Genomic DNA, 14,980 nt, shown 5'->3' with positions numbered 1-14,980 from the left:
AGGCAATGGTACTATTAAGTTACAACCCCATATTGCCACAAAAATACATGACTTTCCTGATAAATTAACATCTATAACACAAATTCGATCATTTTTAGGCTTAGCTAATCAAGCTAGACCTTTCATACAAAACTTAGGAAAATATTTAGGACCGTTACATCATAAAACTTCATCGAATGGCGAACACAGATGGAATAATCAAGATATTCTTCTTGTACAAAAAATTAAAAATCTTTTCTTAAATATTCCCTCATTAAGATTACCTACGAGATAAGGATTATCGAATAATAGAAACCGATGGTTGTGAAGTCGGCTGGGGAGCTATTTTAAAAATTAAACCATCGTAACAACACCCTAAATCAATCGAAGAAATCAGTAGGTATAACTCAGAAAGTTTAGTATAAAAACATTGACCTCTCGTTGAATACGAAATTGAGGCCTTATTAAAAGGACTTGATTGTATGGAAATATTCTTAACAAATCGACCATTTACAATTAGAACAGATCGTGAAGCCATAGTCAAGGCATATAATAATTTAAATGAAAGGAAAATACAACATAGGAGATGGGTTCTTTTAAGAAACCATTTTTATAATAGAGGATATAAAATTACAATTGAACATATAAAAGGTGTAGACAACAAAACCGCTGATTTACTATCCAGGATACACCAAATTTTACAGACCCCGGTTAACCACCTTTATTTTATGATTACACAGAAGATGATATGATCCGAGATCTCATACAAAGGAGTAATACAACCCGCAACAAAGCTCTACAGCTTCTCCTCCGATAACCCCCTCACAATTATTGAATAATACTTTCTCACCACAAACACGGCGCTCACCCGCCAAAGATAATGGGAACAATCGGTAATTCAAATACCAAAGGCAGCTCGCACGTTCCCTTCTTTCTCACCACACAGCACTCCCTCTCCCCGTAAACTATAAACTTTGGAAAACATATTCTGTTCAAAAACTCTCACATGAAGTTTGAAAATAGCAATGGCTATATGATCAGTGATGAAGAGCAAATATGTTTGGACAACATATGGTACAATGCAAACAAGTGTATCACTCAACATAAAGCTATCTCAGGATTAGCCAATGCCATACATGCTGCTGCTTTCCTATACGGACAATTGCGAACAAAGAAAGGCAAGGCGAAGTTCTACGTCGTCTACCAAGGACACAATACTGGCATTTTTCTTGATTGGGAAGATGTTGCGAAGCTACAAAGGGTTATCCCACTCCTTTCTTCAAGGGATATGAGACCCTCGAACAAGCACAGATTTTTGCCAAGTCGATGATTGGCCCAACATATTACGTAGATCCAAAACTACGTAATGCTCCTCCTCAACAACCTTCTTTCTCCAACATGGCTCAGAGGAACACAACTTGTATACAATGCGAGCCAATCAAGAACAAAAATCGGGAACTCTTGGATCAAGTAGCCAATTGTTCTATGAGGATAAGCAAGTTACAAATAGAAAATGCTACAAAAGAAAGACTAATTCAGCGATTAGAAGCTTCGAACAAAAGCCTCTTAGCTGAGCTACAACTTTACAAAGCACAAGATACTCCATCAGCAAACGAAGCTCAACAAGTTGAACAAGTATCACCAGGCTCTAGCTCACAATCACCAATGGAGGCCTTCAAAACAGAAATACTTGGAGAAATAGAAGCTCTCCTTCAACAAAAATTCACACAATACGGCGGAAGCTATCGTGGGCCCATAAACCCACGAGACGAACAAGAAAGAACATTGACCCCACAAGAAGACACCGAATATGAAATAGTACGACGAAGACACAACAAAGGAAAGTCTCCGTCAACATCACAAAATCTACTGGAAATGTAGATTGAACAAAGGGGGTGATTCCCTAACCATCCGTCTCACACCCAAATGACGTTAAACTTAGGGATGGTTTTTGTGGACCTTAACAAAACCACAAGGATTTTGGCCCAATCCATAAAGGACCACATGGTTCATAGGACAACCATGTAAAACTACATAATTGTCCTTAACCCTCGATCCGGGCTACAACGGGATCCATGCTAGTACCAAGCATGAAAAACATTGGGTAAACTAGGCCAGGCTAGTATAAAACCGGCTAACCTTGAACACGGGTTACAAAACGTAGTGTTCATCACACTTTAGCATGCTAAGGATAAAGGTATGCTGTGCAAGAACCCCTGTCTGTAAAATATGGGTTACACACCCGAACCAAACCAATGTGGAAAACAGTAGTTTTATGCTACATGGAATGCCACGGGATGGTTCTTGAAGAAATACCAAATCTACGGTCCCCAGAAGTACAAAGCTGCATGCGTAGAGGGTGTTGCATGGGATCATTCTTTAATCATTAAAGTGACACCTCAAGTGGACAATGTTGTAAATACCAAAAAGGGCTAAGGGTATTCTAGTACCCCGAAAAATGTACCTTAGTCCTTTTACTTCCATCTTTGTAGTAAGTTGACAAGTGTAATAGTACATTACAACTTAGCTTAAAATGGTGACATGTGTCTTTAGGAATAGGAGGCACCCTTTGCCTATAAATAGAAGTAGTTAGTGTAAGATAAAGGGGAGGAAGGATAGCAAAAGGATGAAGGTGAAGGTGTGAAGTCTCTCTCTCTCTCTTCTTGGCTCTCTCTTGTATCAAGCTCTCTTGTAACATGCTTTTGAAGAAATAAAGACAAGTTTACATAATGGTATGTTTGGATCCTTTCTTCTCTACTTAGTATTTAGTTAACACTTCGGGGATCCCGAAAGGGAACCCTAAGTGGTTAAGATGTAGCTAATCTTGTGCCTGTGTTTTTATTCTTTTTTCTATTAATTTCTTAGAGGAAGGATTTGAGGATGAAAGCCTACAGTCGTGCTTCTATCATCTCTCTTAGGCCCCTCTAAACTTTGACATCATGCATCATCATGCACTTTATATGTATATTTACTTCTTTCATTTCTTTCTTTAATTTCTTCGAGGAAGGATTTGGGATGAATAGCCTACAGTCGTGCTTCCTTCATCTCCTAGGCCCCTCGATAATTTTTCATGCATCTCATTAGACCACATAACCATAAATGGTCGGCTCTCGCCGCTAAATTTGGTGAAAAGTGGTATGCATTTCATCTCGTAAATTCCTACTTTTGTAAATTTTTGGTATTCATTTTTCTTAATCTTTCAAACACGTTTTAATTACTGTTACAAGGATGAATCTGGCATAAATTCCTCCTGTAAGACCAGTTTAATTTTAGAAAACTATTAAGATCTGATGTGCTAGTCCTAAATTCCAACATAAGTCCCGCTTGCTGTGTGCGTCAGGGCAATTGGTTGTGGCTGGACATTAGCTTTGATAGACTTCTGAAAGCTAGGCATGGATGGTGCACCGAAGGATTCGGAGTAACTGCCTTTTAAAATTGTTGAAAAGATTAAATTTTTATGTGTTTTACTCTATGTCTTCACTTACCTAATAAGGATTGAGATCGTTAGGAATTGTGTATCTTATAAGTCTGTTCTAGACCTCTTCTTCTTCTACCAGCCTCTTGAACTTCTTCAAGCCGGACTCATGTTAAGGACCGATAGGAACGAAACCTCGGTTTCATAATTTCTAATAGGTCCCGCCAAGGGGAAACCTTTGGACTGCGAGAAATACACCAGCTAGCATATGCTATGTGGAGTGTAACACTGTAAGTGGTCCTTCCAGAAGAGTTTCGACTATTCAGTTACAAAGTCCGTGACTTGGTTGTATTCTTGGTGACGGGACAGAAGGTTGGTAATTTGGACAGCCGGATCACAAAAGCCCTGACCTTCAAAATATCTTGAGGGTTAAAAAAAAAAAAAAAAAAAAAAAAAATCACGTGAACAAAGGTGAGGAGATTAAACGATTTGTTCGCTCCCGCCCGTGTGTGGCTCTTGCATACGGGGGTTGGCCCCCCCCGCTTTTTTGTATATATATATATTGGTTTGTTTTTTTTGTACTAAAATGTGGTTTTTTTTTTGTTGATAAAAAAAAATTTTTTTTTTTTTTTTCTCCCTCCCACCATTCATTGTGGGTGGTTGTTTTTTTTTTTTGTTGGTGGTGCCCCTCCCCCCCCCCCCGCGGGGCGTGAGGAGAAGTTTTAGTTTTATTTTATTTTTGTTTTTTTTTTTTTTTTATTTATATTTTCTTTTTTTTTTTTTCTCCCCCCACAATTTTTTTATGGAGTGTATTTTTTTATTTTTGATTCTCCCCCATCCCCCTTGATACGGGAGAAATCATAGTCGAATCTGGTCCGCTTGTGGTTTGATCCTCGACCCCGGTCGGGAAGAAAGGAACCGACTTAAGAGCTAACTTGCTGAGAAAGTAAACTAACTCAGTCAACAAGAATGTCCGAATCTGTGATAATTGGAGCCAATGGATCGTCAAGCAAACGGTTAAACGGAATTTACGGGAGCAATCGATTGTGCTTACTTGGGTAATTGCCACGCTATGATCGTGCAGTTATCCATTATCTTACCGTGAACGGATCTATCAGTAACGGATCTAATCGTTAAGATTAGACGGCCACCCGAAGAAGGTTTGAGTAAATCCAACGAAGGAGATTCGAGGGTAAACCCATAAAAACACAACTTACTTTCAAGAGAGGCAATAGCCGGATATCAATTTCCTCATAATTTCCGCTTACTAACCTTTACTTCATTTGACGGTTCGGGAGATCCTATTGCTCACATTAGCTATTATCAGCAAACTATGGTTGTAGCTAGTAATTCAGATGAAATCCTTTGCAGGGTATTTGGTTCATCTTTGACCGGTGCAGCACATAAGTGGTTCTCAAATCTTCCCTCGGGAAGGATTGTGGACTTTGAGGAGCTGGCACGAAAATTCATCGATCGATTCCAAAGTGGAATACAGATCAAGAAGACCGAGGAGACCTTGTTCACCATAAGACAAGGGAAAAGTGAATCGATTCGGAATTACCTGAAATACAAGCTGAAGAAGATGTCAACCGATAAAGAGCTGGATTGTTCGTGGAATGCTAGACATCTGAAGAAATACTATCCCTAAAAAGATCATCATTTTCATTTTTGATGTAACAACATTCGACTCAATCAATGTAATTCCCAGTTCAAACACAATATCTTTTGATTGGGGGCAACGTACAATATTCAGCGACAAACGGATCAAAATCAGAAGGCATCGGTTTAAAAATCAAGTGGGACCTTCTCAAGCTTAATGAATTTCTATGGAAATCCTTAAGTAAAGGCATCAGTTTAAAACCCGAGTGGGACCTTCTCAGGCTTAACGAATTTCTACGGAAATCCTTAAGTAAAGGCATCAGTTTAAAACCCGAGTGGGACCTTCTCAGGCTTAACGAATTTCTACGAAAATCCTTAAGTAAAGGCATCGGTTTAAAACCCGAGTGGGACCTTCTTAGGCTTAACGAATTTCTACGAAAATCCTTAAGTAAAGGCATCGGTTTAAAACCCGAGTGGGACCTTCTCAAGCTTAACGAATTTCTACGGAAATCCTTAAGTAAAGGCATCGGTTTAAAACCCGAGTGGGACCTTCTCAGGCTTAACGAATTTCTACGAAAATCCTTAAGTAAAGGCATCGGTTTAAAACCCGAGTGGGACCTTCTTAGGCTTAACGAATTTCTACGAAAATCCTTAAGTATAGGCATCGGTTTAAAACCCAAGTGGGACCTTCTCAGGCTTAACGAATTTCTACGGAAATCCTTAAGTAAAGGCATCGGTTTGAAACCTGAGTGGGACCTTCTCAGGCTTAACGAATTTCTACGGAAATCCTTAAGTAAAGGCATCGGTTTAAACCCGAGTGGGACCTTCTCAGGCTTAACGAATTTCTATGGAAATCCTTAAGTAAAGGCATCGGTTTAAAACCCAAGTGGGACCTTCTCAGGCTTAACAAATTTCTATGGAAATCCTTAAGTAAAGGCATCAGTTTAAAACCCGAGTGGGACCTTCTCAGTCTTAACGAATTTCTACGAAAATCCTTAAGTAAAGGCATCGGTCTAAAACCCGAGTGGGACCTTCTCAAGCTTAACGAATTTCTACGGAAATCCTTAAGTAAAGGCATCGGTTTAAAACCCGAGTGGGACCTTCTCAGTCTTAACGAATTTCTACGAAAATCCTTAAGTAAAGGCATCGGTCTAAAACCCGAGTGGGACCTTCTCAGGCTTAACGAATTTCTACGGAAATCCTTAAGTAAAGGCATCGGTTTAAAACCCGAGTGGGACCTTCTCAGGCTTAACGAATTTCTATGGAAATCCATAAGTAAAGGCATCGGTTTAAAACCCGAGTGGGACCTTCTCAGGCTTAATGAATTTCTAAAGAAATCCTTAAGTAAAGGCATCTGCTTAAAACCCGAGTGGGACCTTCTCAGGCTTAACGAATTTCTACGAAAATCCTTAAGTAAAGGCATCGGTTTAAAACTCGAGTGGGACCTTCTCAGGCTTAATGAATTTCTACGGAAATCCTTAAGTAAAGGCATCGGCTTAAAACCCGAGTGGGACCTTCTCGGGCTTAACGAATTTCTATGGAATTCTTTAAGTAAAGGCATCGGTATAGAACCCGAGTGGGACCTTCTCAAGCTTAATGAATTTCTATGGAAATCCTTAAGTAAAGGCATCGGTTTAAAATGACTAAGACCTATTCAAGCAAAGACTTTAGTGAATGACAAAGCTCAAAGGATAAAGTTAATTCTTTATTTCTTTAAACGACCAGAAGGCGCCAACCTTTACAACAAAATTCTCAAAAAAAAAAAAAAACATATGAGATAATAAGTGTTGAGGTACAATCTTCTCTCGGTTGGGAAGAAAAGTCATCATCGGCGATTGCGAAGAACTCCAAAAAAGGATCAAAGCAGTTTTTCCAGAAGCAACACATAGTCAAGAAAAATGAGTCAGGAAGCGTATGACGACTGCTAGCCATGGAGGCATAGGTCCTCTCATCATTTGATTCTCCTCCTCGGCGATTGCGAAGAACTCCGTAAACTCCCACCTACAAAATCCTCCGCAATTCCATACTCTTTATCCAGCTTTTTCTGAAGAAGCCTGACCTTTGGTCAAACCTACATTCAAGGCAAGCTCTTCATAGCTGAATCCTGTGAGAGGGGACAAAGGAGGAGGGTCATCAAGATAGTGCATTATATCTGGATCTGGAATGGGTAGGTCCACCACGTCCTTGGCCCAAGCAGGAAGAGGAATTTGCAGCTTTTCAAACACTTCGGGATGACAATTTGCATGGTGGGGAGCCGTGTTGAAATAAGGATTTCTCCTTAAGATCGACTCCCATACCCCGTTCTCGCTGTCCTGATATGCCTGCAAATTATAAGCGTTCAGCATGTCAACTGATGGCTTACTCTGCAAATATTTGAAGATGCAAGCCCTACGAACATCAGTCAGAAGAGATTCGGGCAAGAGGGTAACAGCTTGCCTTGAAGGCACAGGAGCCTTAGCTCCAGACCCTTTCGGCTCTCCCGAAAGCTTCTCTACTTCCCGCTCTAGCCTTCGGATTTTCTCCTTATCACCATCCAAATCCGAATGAAGTTGCACGATTTCAGAATTCTTCACTCGGGCGACTTCCCAAAGCCTATCCTTAAGATGAGCAATCTCGGCGTCTTTGGCTTTGGATTCATCCCGAAGCCGGGAGAGACTATTACTCGGGCCACTGAGCCTAAAAGCTAATTCCACCTGCTTGTGGAAGTTATCAGCAAGGCTTCTGCAATACTTCAAGAGTTAGTCAAGAGTACAAAATTTTCGAAAAGAAAAGCAGGGAAGAGATACTTACAGCACAATAGACTTTACAAAATCCCTATCCGAGACCGCAGTGAAGGCTCTGCTCTCGGCGGGCATCTGAGCAGAAGTGCACCATTCTAGTGCCTTCTCAAAATCGCCCATCACCAAGTCAGACCTCTTCAGCGACCAAGAAGGCCTATATGCATCATCATCATTTGACCGAGGACGCTTCCTTTTAGAAGCAGCACCCTCGGCCTCTACAAAAACATCCTCCACGGACGGAGGAGGAATCTCCACGGCTAGTGGAGGGTTGGAGGAAGATGCCAACGAGGCACCAACAGGGGTTTTAGAAGTGCGAGTCACGACAGAAGGAGTAACGTCTTCCTTAGGAGACCGAATAGTCTCCATCATGGAAGAAGGCGCGAAGGAGGCATCAGCAGAAGCTGTGGGAATCTGAACTTTGGCAGAATCATCATCAGCAGTCTCTTCGCGTGGAACAACCTTTGTCAGTACTGGAGTAGTCTTCTTGAAAGACTTTCCCCTAACCACATCCAAGTTAACTCTTGGAGGCACTGCGAGAAAAAACAAATTCCGTCAGTCCAAGAGGTCAGCCAACGCAAAAAACCTAAGAAGGAGAAACCCTAGAGGTTTGAAGTTCAGCCAACAAAGGGATATCCAACAAAAAACTTCCGGAATGAATAACCCCCAAGTATACTACTTTGGAGGTTACTAAGGGAGAAGAAGTTCGTTTTGGAACTGAATAGAGAAAATAAGAAGAGGAAAACTCACTTGTTCAGGCTCTGATTCGGGTATTGACAGAAGATAGAAGTACAGAGGTAGCAAAGGCAAAGAGGAAGACTATTTTGCAAATGACGAAGACAAGAGTGAAGCACCCTTGAGGGACTTAAATAGCCTCATGAAGCGATGTGACGGTTGAAAACCCACAACGATCAAGGGTCAAATAAGAAGGGATGTTTCGAATTTCGAAAACAATGCAAGATCAACGGTCAGGGAATAATGACACTTCAAATTCAAAACTTAAGGGTTAAGTTCATCCCAAGCCTCCACGTGGAGCATTGCGCACCTAATACGAGGATACCAGCTAAACATCAACCGTCGCACCAATATTAAATGAAAAGAGTATTCCCAATTTCTTGGGAAGAACAAATTATACGCAAATACGAGGAAACATTTGGGCTTCTTCATAAAGGTGGAGCAACCTGGAAAGAAACACTCCAAGTTTCATAAAAGGTTCGGCCAAGTAGATTCCAAGGGTCCCGAACGTCATTCCCTTTAAGATCCCCGAACGTCATTCTCCTCCTTCAACGCCTCCACTTCCTTCTTCAACCGCTCCACCTTAGAATTTGCCACCACCAAACGCTCTTCACAAGTCTGGAGTAGGGAACCACTACGACTAACTCGGTTCAAAGCCTCAATGTGTTGATAGAAGCTCAACACAACATTCCTAAGAAAACAGATAAATTAGCAAAGGAAGTCCTAAGAAGGAATACTAAGCAAGTGACAGGAAATCAAGGGAAGTACCTTGTTGAGAGACGAACGAGGGTATCGTCACTCAAAGACTCCAAAGCTTAACGGTCGGCTGGCATCAAGCTGAGAGAGCTCCATTCAGCAGCTTTCTCATGGTCCTGCGTGACCTGATCCGACACACTCAATGCCACTAAGGAACGAAAACTTCCTCGGAGTTGTTGCTCTTCTGAGATTTCTTCGGGACGAAAGCCTCGGTCGAGTCATGCTTCCTCTTGGTTCGAGCTGAGGAAGGAACTTCGGCCTCATCCCCAATTGGCCTTTTCCAACTATTGGCTTCAAATTTCTAATACCCTTATAAGAAGTGTGACATCCAGCCCAAACCTAGCCTGAACACCCTATCTATTTTGGGTGAAGTAGGGTTTGTTTAATGTTGACTTTGAAGTTGGACCTTGATTTTAGTATTACTATCTTTGAAAGTCTTAGGAAGCCATGTCAGACCTTTCCCTTAGGTTTGATCCAATGTCCCAAAATGAAGGTAGAAGTCTTTGTGGGCCATCTCAGTAGAAGATATGGGGTTTGACCCAAAACCCATGGATATTGATGATGGTGTTTCCTTATGAAACCTTATTTGATTTGGAGTTGAACTACTCATTTGTGAAGAAGAACTTGGTTGATGGGCCTAAAGCCTAGTTGGACCTGGTTTGAAGACATCCCTCCATACTAGGTAAGTAGTATGATGTGTTGAAAGAAGCCCATCCAAAATATTGAAGTTAGGCCCATTAAATCCTTTGTTTTGATCAAGCTGTCTAGGCAGGGGCATTTTGGTAAATTTATGTTTTGAAGGTTTTTTTAAAAGCTTTATATCTTTTGAATTTCGTGGTATACTATCCCACTATGTTTCTAAACCTCTAGAGAACTTGGGAAGAGCCCTAGAACCTCTCCTCCAAAGCCAAGTAAGATCCTCAAGCATCTGTTCAGGTTTCTTCATCGGTTTCTCTTCTAAAAGGTTGGTATTCAATTTGTTTCTTCTTTAATTCATTATTTCTTCTCTACTTCTGATCTTCTGATTATGAGAAGGGTATTACACTACTCTAATGACCTCTTCTCTAATTCTATTAGCCCTAGAGTGAATCCCCCAATTCACTCTATGTTCTTGAAGCCATATGGCGATGATTCTTGAATTTGACTCCACCAAAGATCTTGATGACACTTTCCTTGATTTTTCTACCTATCTTTATGATTGTGGGGAAGGTCTCATACTATTACCATGACCTTCCCTTGTGTCCTCATGATTGAGGAGTTGATCCCTAATATTCCTTGGACCATTGGAAACCAAAAGGGAGAGATTTTGAGAGGAAATTCTTGAGTAACCCTCATGAGAGGGTAACCAATTGGGAACCCTATTATTTTTGTTAATTCTTTGGACCCTCCCCAAAACCTTTCTTGATTGTAAATTCTTTGCCCTAAGGGTGAATCTTTATTCTCCTTAGTCTTTCCGTGGGATACACGGATTCTTGTTAGTAAATCCTTAATTTTATGGTTAGAATTTCTTTCCTTTGACTTTAATTGAGAACCTTATTTTTCTCTCATTGTTAGGCCCTTCCCAATGCCATTCATGATTTTGAAATGCTAATGAGATATTCCTTTATCTATCTTGGGTTGTTTTTCTTATGAGAGGTATCTATATATGAAACCCTAATGTTCTTTTATCTGTTGGAAACTCCCTGCACACCTTTTTAGATTGTGCATTCTTTGTTTCTCTTTCTCTAGGGTGAATCTTGATTCTCCCTAGCCTTTCCATGAGAGCCATAGGTTATGTATGATGAAACCCTAATGCCTTTGTTATAGACCTATTAGGATTGAATTTCGGACTAAGATCTCCCCCATGTCTTCATTAGGGTTAGATTGTACTTGGTCATCAACCCCATGAGCAAAGCACCCTTGTATAGCAATATACATGGGGGCAGTTGCTAGTGGTGGTCGATCAAACCAAGCGACCACCTGGAGCGACCGCCCGGTCTGTTTTTGGGGTTTTTCCCTATTTTGCCCCCTGACTTCTATAAAAGGTAACCCTTGTCCAATTTACGAATATTGTATTCGTGGTTACCGTTTTTGGAGGTTAGACGGCTGCGGAGAAGTGCCGAAAGCGGATCTGAAGTGCTGGCAGTGATCTGGAGATCAATCCTTCTCTATTTCTGGTATTTTGGTGCGAGGTATTAGATTCTCCCTTCATCCTTTATCTCCTTTGTCTTTCAATTTCGTGTTAACCCATCCCCTCATCGTAGTGGCTACCCTTATACTTAATTGTAGCTCTCTTTCCAATCTTCTTGATGTGATTCATCCAAAAACGAAACCCTACTTTCGTGAAAAGGATAGATCCAATCAAGGGGAGAGTTATGGGTAATCTATTTATGATGATTGTTAGGTTTCTTATCACCTATTGACTATAGGAGTGTTAGATTCGAGATTCAGACTATGATCACTCGAAATCCGGATTGAAAACAGATGATCAAAAGCCTGAGTTTCGGATCTGAAACTCTCTGTTTTTGGGGCAGTCACTAGTGGCAGTCGCTCAACCTAAGTGACTGGCCCAAGCGACCGGCTGGTACACAGTGACCATTTGACTTCTAGATTTGATCCGTTTTGATTCATTCGACTTATACCTTATTGTAACCCTGTATATAGGTGTTCTCTATTTCAAGTAAAAGTCTTATAATAGTTTCTGGAATTCAAGTTAGAGGAATTTTACATAATTACAAGTAAGGACATGCACTCTTATTTATATTCAATTATATATACATGATGATTCTGTTGTTTTATTTACTATTCTTTGATCATGTAACTTGTTGTAATTGTATAAAGCATGTGAATCTTATTGTACACTTGCTGTTTGTAGTGTTTTTTGATGTACTTCATCTTTCATGATATTGCACAACTGTTCATGATATGATAAAGAGTGATGAAGTGTAGTTGTGATGGAAGGGATATTCCATTGGGATATCTTGGCTGGAGATATCAGAGGGTTGTGATATGGGACACATGTTCACTGATGCATCTAGCACTATCATGATTACTGGATGACATACCTAGGGAGTCTAGAACCGCATGGCTAGGTACCCTACATATTATTACCCTTTCGGTAGGGGAATTGAAGCCGGGTGACCCGTGACAATGGTGACGTGACTATGTTTCATCCTATAGCAGTAACCAGTCCCATGCGGAGACTCAGTGGTCCACTGTTGGTCATGCAATGGTAGGGTTGCATATATTAGGGTTGGGCTCATGGACGTCCAAGGAACGGACCGGGTGTCGTGAGGAGTCATGAGAGCATCCGCCCCAACAATATGTGGATGACCATAGGGTTAAGGAGTGGAGTCCAACAATGGTAGCTAGTCCGTGAGGGTTCTCACTCCTAGGTTGCGAAGGATACTGAACCAAGTTGGTTGGTGCCATAGGGGAAGTATCTGGACTCCATATAGTATGTTACCATTATGACTTGCATTGGATTAGAAACCTCGACATGCGCCAGTACTCATTGCCAATGGTCGTGGTGAGAGAGTGTTGACTTAACCCCCAGCCATGGTTTGAGAGCCAGGTGTGGACTTACCCCTTTGCCCAGGATCCCCACAGAGGTAACCAGTCCTTGCCGGATCAGAGAGACTAGACCTACCCAGAGGAGGGCTGGTGTATATCTTAAAGCATGTCAGCTGTTAGAGACTTGCATAGTTAGATCTTAGTAGCATTCATATTTTTGCATACCATCCATATCATTTCATATGTGCATTCATGGATTGTATTGACATATAGATGAGAATTGTCTGTTCCTTACTGAGTTCGTCGGAACTCATTCCTTTCATTGTATATATTGTATGAGTTATACAGATGGTTGCACAACGTTGGAAGTTGGAGATGATTCGTATGAAAGAGCCTTCTCGTATGAAGCTGATGTGGCACAGACAGTGATACATGAACTTGCAGAGCATGAAGCCTCCTGAAGATGCTTGTGTGCACTTTTAGCACCCATTGATGGCCGACGGAGGCAGATTGCCAGGATTTTGATGATCGTATGGAGAAAGATTGGAGGACATCATTACTTGCTAATTTAGAAAACTAGTTTTTAGATTTAGAAAAGAAAACCAGAGAGAAGATTATTTAGTTTATTTATTTTGCTTTTGCTGAACTCTATTTTACTTTTGATTCTTGATTTTCTCTCTTTCGTTTCGTTCTTTGATTTTATTGGAGTATTTGGACTCTTGTAACCTTTTTATTAATTATTGCACTTATTCTTGCTCTTGATTGTCTATACTTGTGTTTATTATTATTGATGGGTAAGACCGTGGATCCTGTGATGATTCACCCCCACGGGTTGTCGGGCGGGTAACCGAGACCGACGGGCGGGGTGTGACAAGAAGGGTCCGGAGGGGGCAGAGCAGCTATTTCATCTGCCGTCAGTGTCTGAGGAGACCGTTGTTCGGCAGCTACAATGGCCTTGGCGGCTTTGGCTTGAAGGTTCTCTGGGTTAACCTTAGGAGGCACTGCAAAAAAGGACGAAAGTCAGAAAACTGAGTAAATCTACAGTACACTCAAAAAAGGCAAACACAACAGTTAGAAAGCTCATAGAGAGCTAGTCCCCAATATTGAAGAATTGGGGTGTATTCCATCTCATAACCATGTATATCTTGATACCATGGAATGGACTTGATCTTCCTGGCAGCCGCTCTTTCGGTTTTGGATAGCTGAAGGACCCGGTTACCTTCGGAATATGAAGAAAACAGCTTCCAGGTGATCGAGAAGTTGAGGTCTGAATGTGGCACTCGGAAGAAAAAATACCGTTTGTGCAACCCTTTGTGATTGGAAGGACAGGTTCCCCTGGCGAGGATACTGCCCGACCATCCAAGCTCAACCTTATTGCACTTGGAAAGAAAAACCCAACCCGAAGGGTTGGAAAGAGAAAGAACATGAAAATGTACAAAAAGAGGGAGAGAAGGTGTGATACCAAGTTCAAAACATAAACCCAAAAGGCCGACGATGAGACGCCAGCTATTGGGGAGAAGCATTCGCGGCGAATGTCCCAATGATTTAAAACAGCGGAAAACAAAGTATTGAAGAATGGAAAACGAACTCCACTTTCCAGGGTATCTATATACAAGGAAAATTCGTCGGGAGGATTCGAATTGACCCTCTCATTAGGATTGGGAGCTCTAAGATAGTACGAAGGGGGAAAGTCAAAACGTTCGATGGCCGACGGGAGATCAATTTCAGTGTAGGAGGAGGGAACATTAAGTTCGTCCTTGGACCTACTAGGTTGCTTAGACTGCCCAGAAGCCTCGGCAATCACTCTGGGGGTTCTGGATGGTCCAGACTCAGGAAGCACAGAAGGAACTTCAATGCTTTTCTCTGCTCTTTTCTGCTAGCTAACTTCTTCGAAGTCACGCCAAAGGGCAGTTAAAGTTTTCTTATCACTATCTGATTGATCAAGGGGGACAGAAACGGAGGCCTCACCACCAGAATCGCCCTTACCGGCGCTATATTCAGAAGGACCTTCAGAAGAAACCCTACCTCCTTCCATTACTATGAAGGTCTAGTTCTGGTTTTTTACAAAAATAAAGCGGAGATGAAAGTAAAAAAGATCGAGACAACAAGTAAAGGGTACAAAGGAGTCAGTGAACTTTCTAATTCACCGAAGCAAAGAGCCTAAAAGCAAGAAGAGTAGTAGGGCGCAAGGAAGACGACGAAGTTTCAAATTCCAGACAAAGAGAAT

Source organism: Hakea prostrata, chromosome 3 (assembly GCF_041222555.1).
Source record: "Hakea prostrata isolate BN-2017 chromosome 3, UWA_Hpros_2, whole genome shotgun sequence".
Lineage (NCBI taxonomy): Eukaryota > Viridiplantae > Streptophyta > Magnoliopsida > Proteales > Proteaceae > Hakea > Hakea prostrata.
This window is presented reverse-complemented; position numbering follows the sequence as displayed.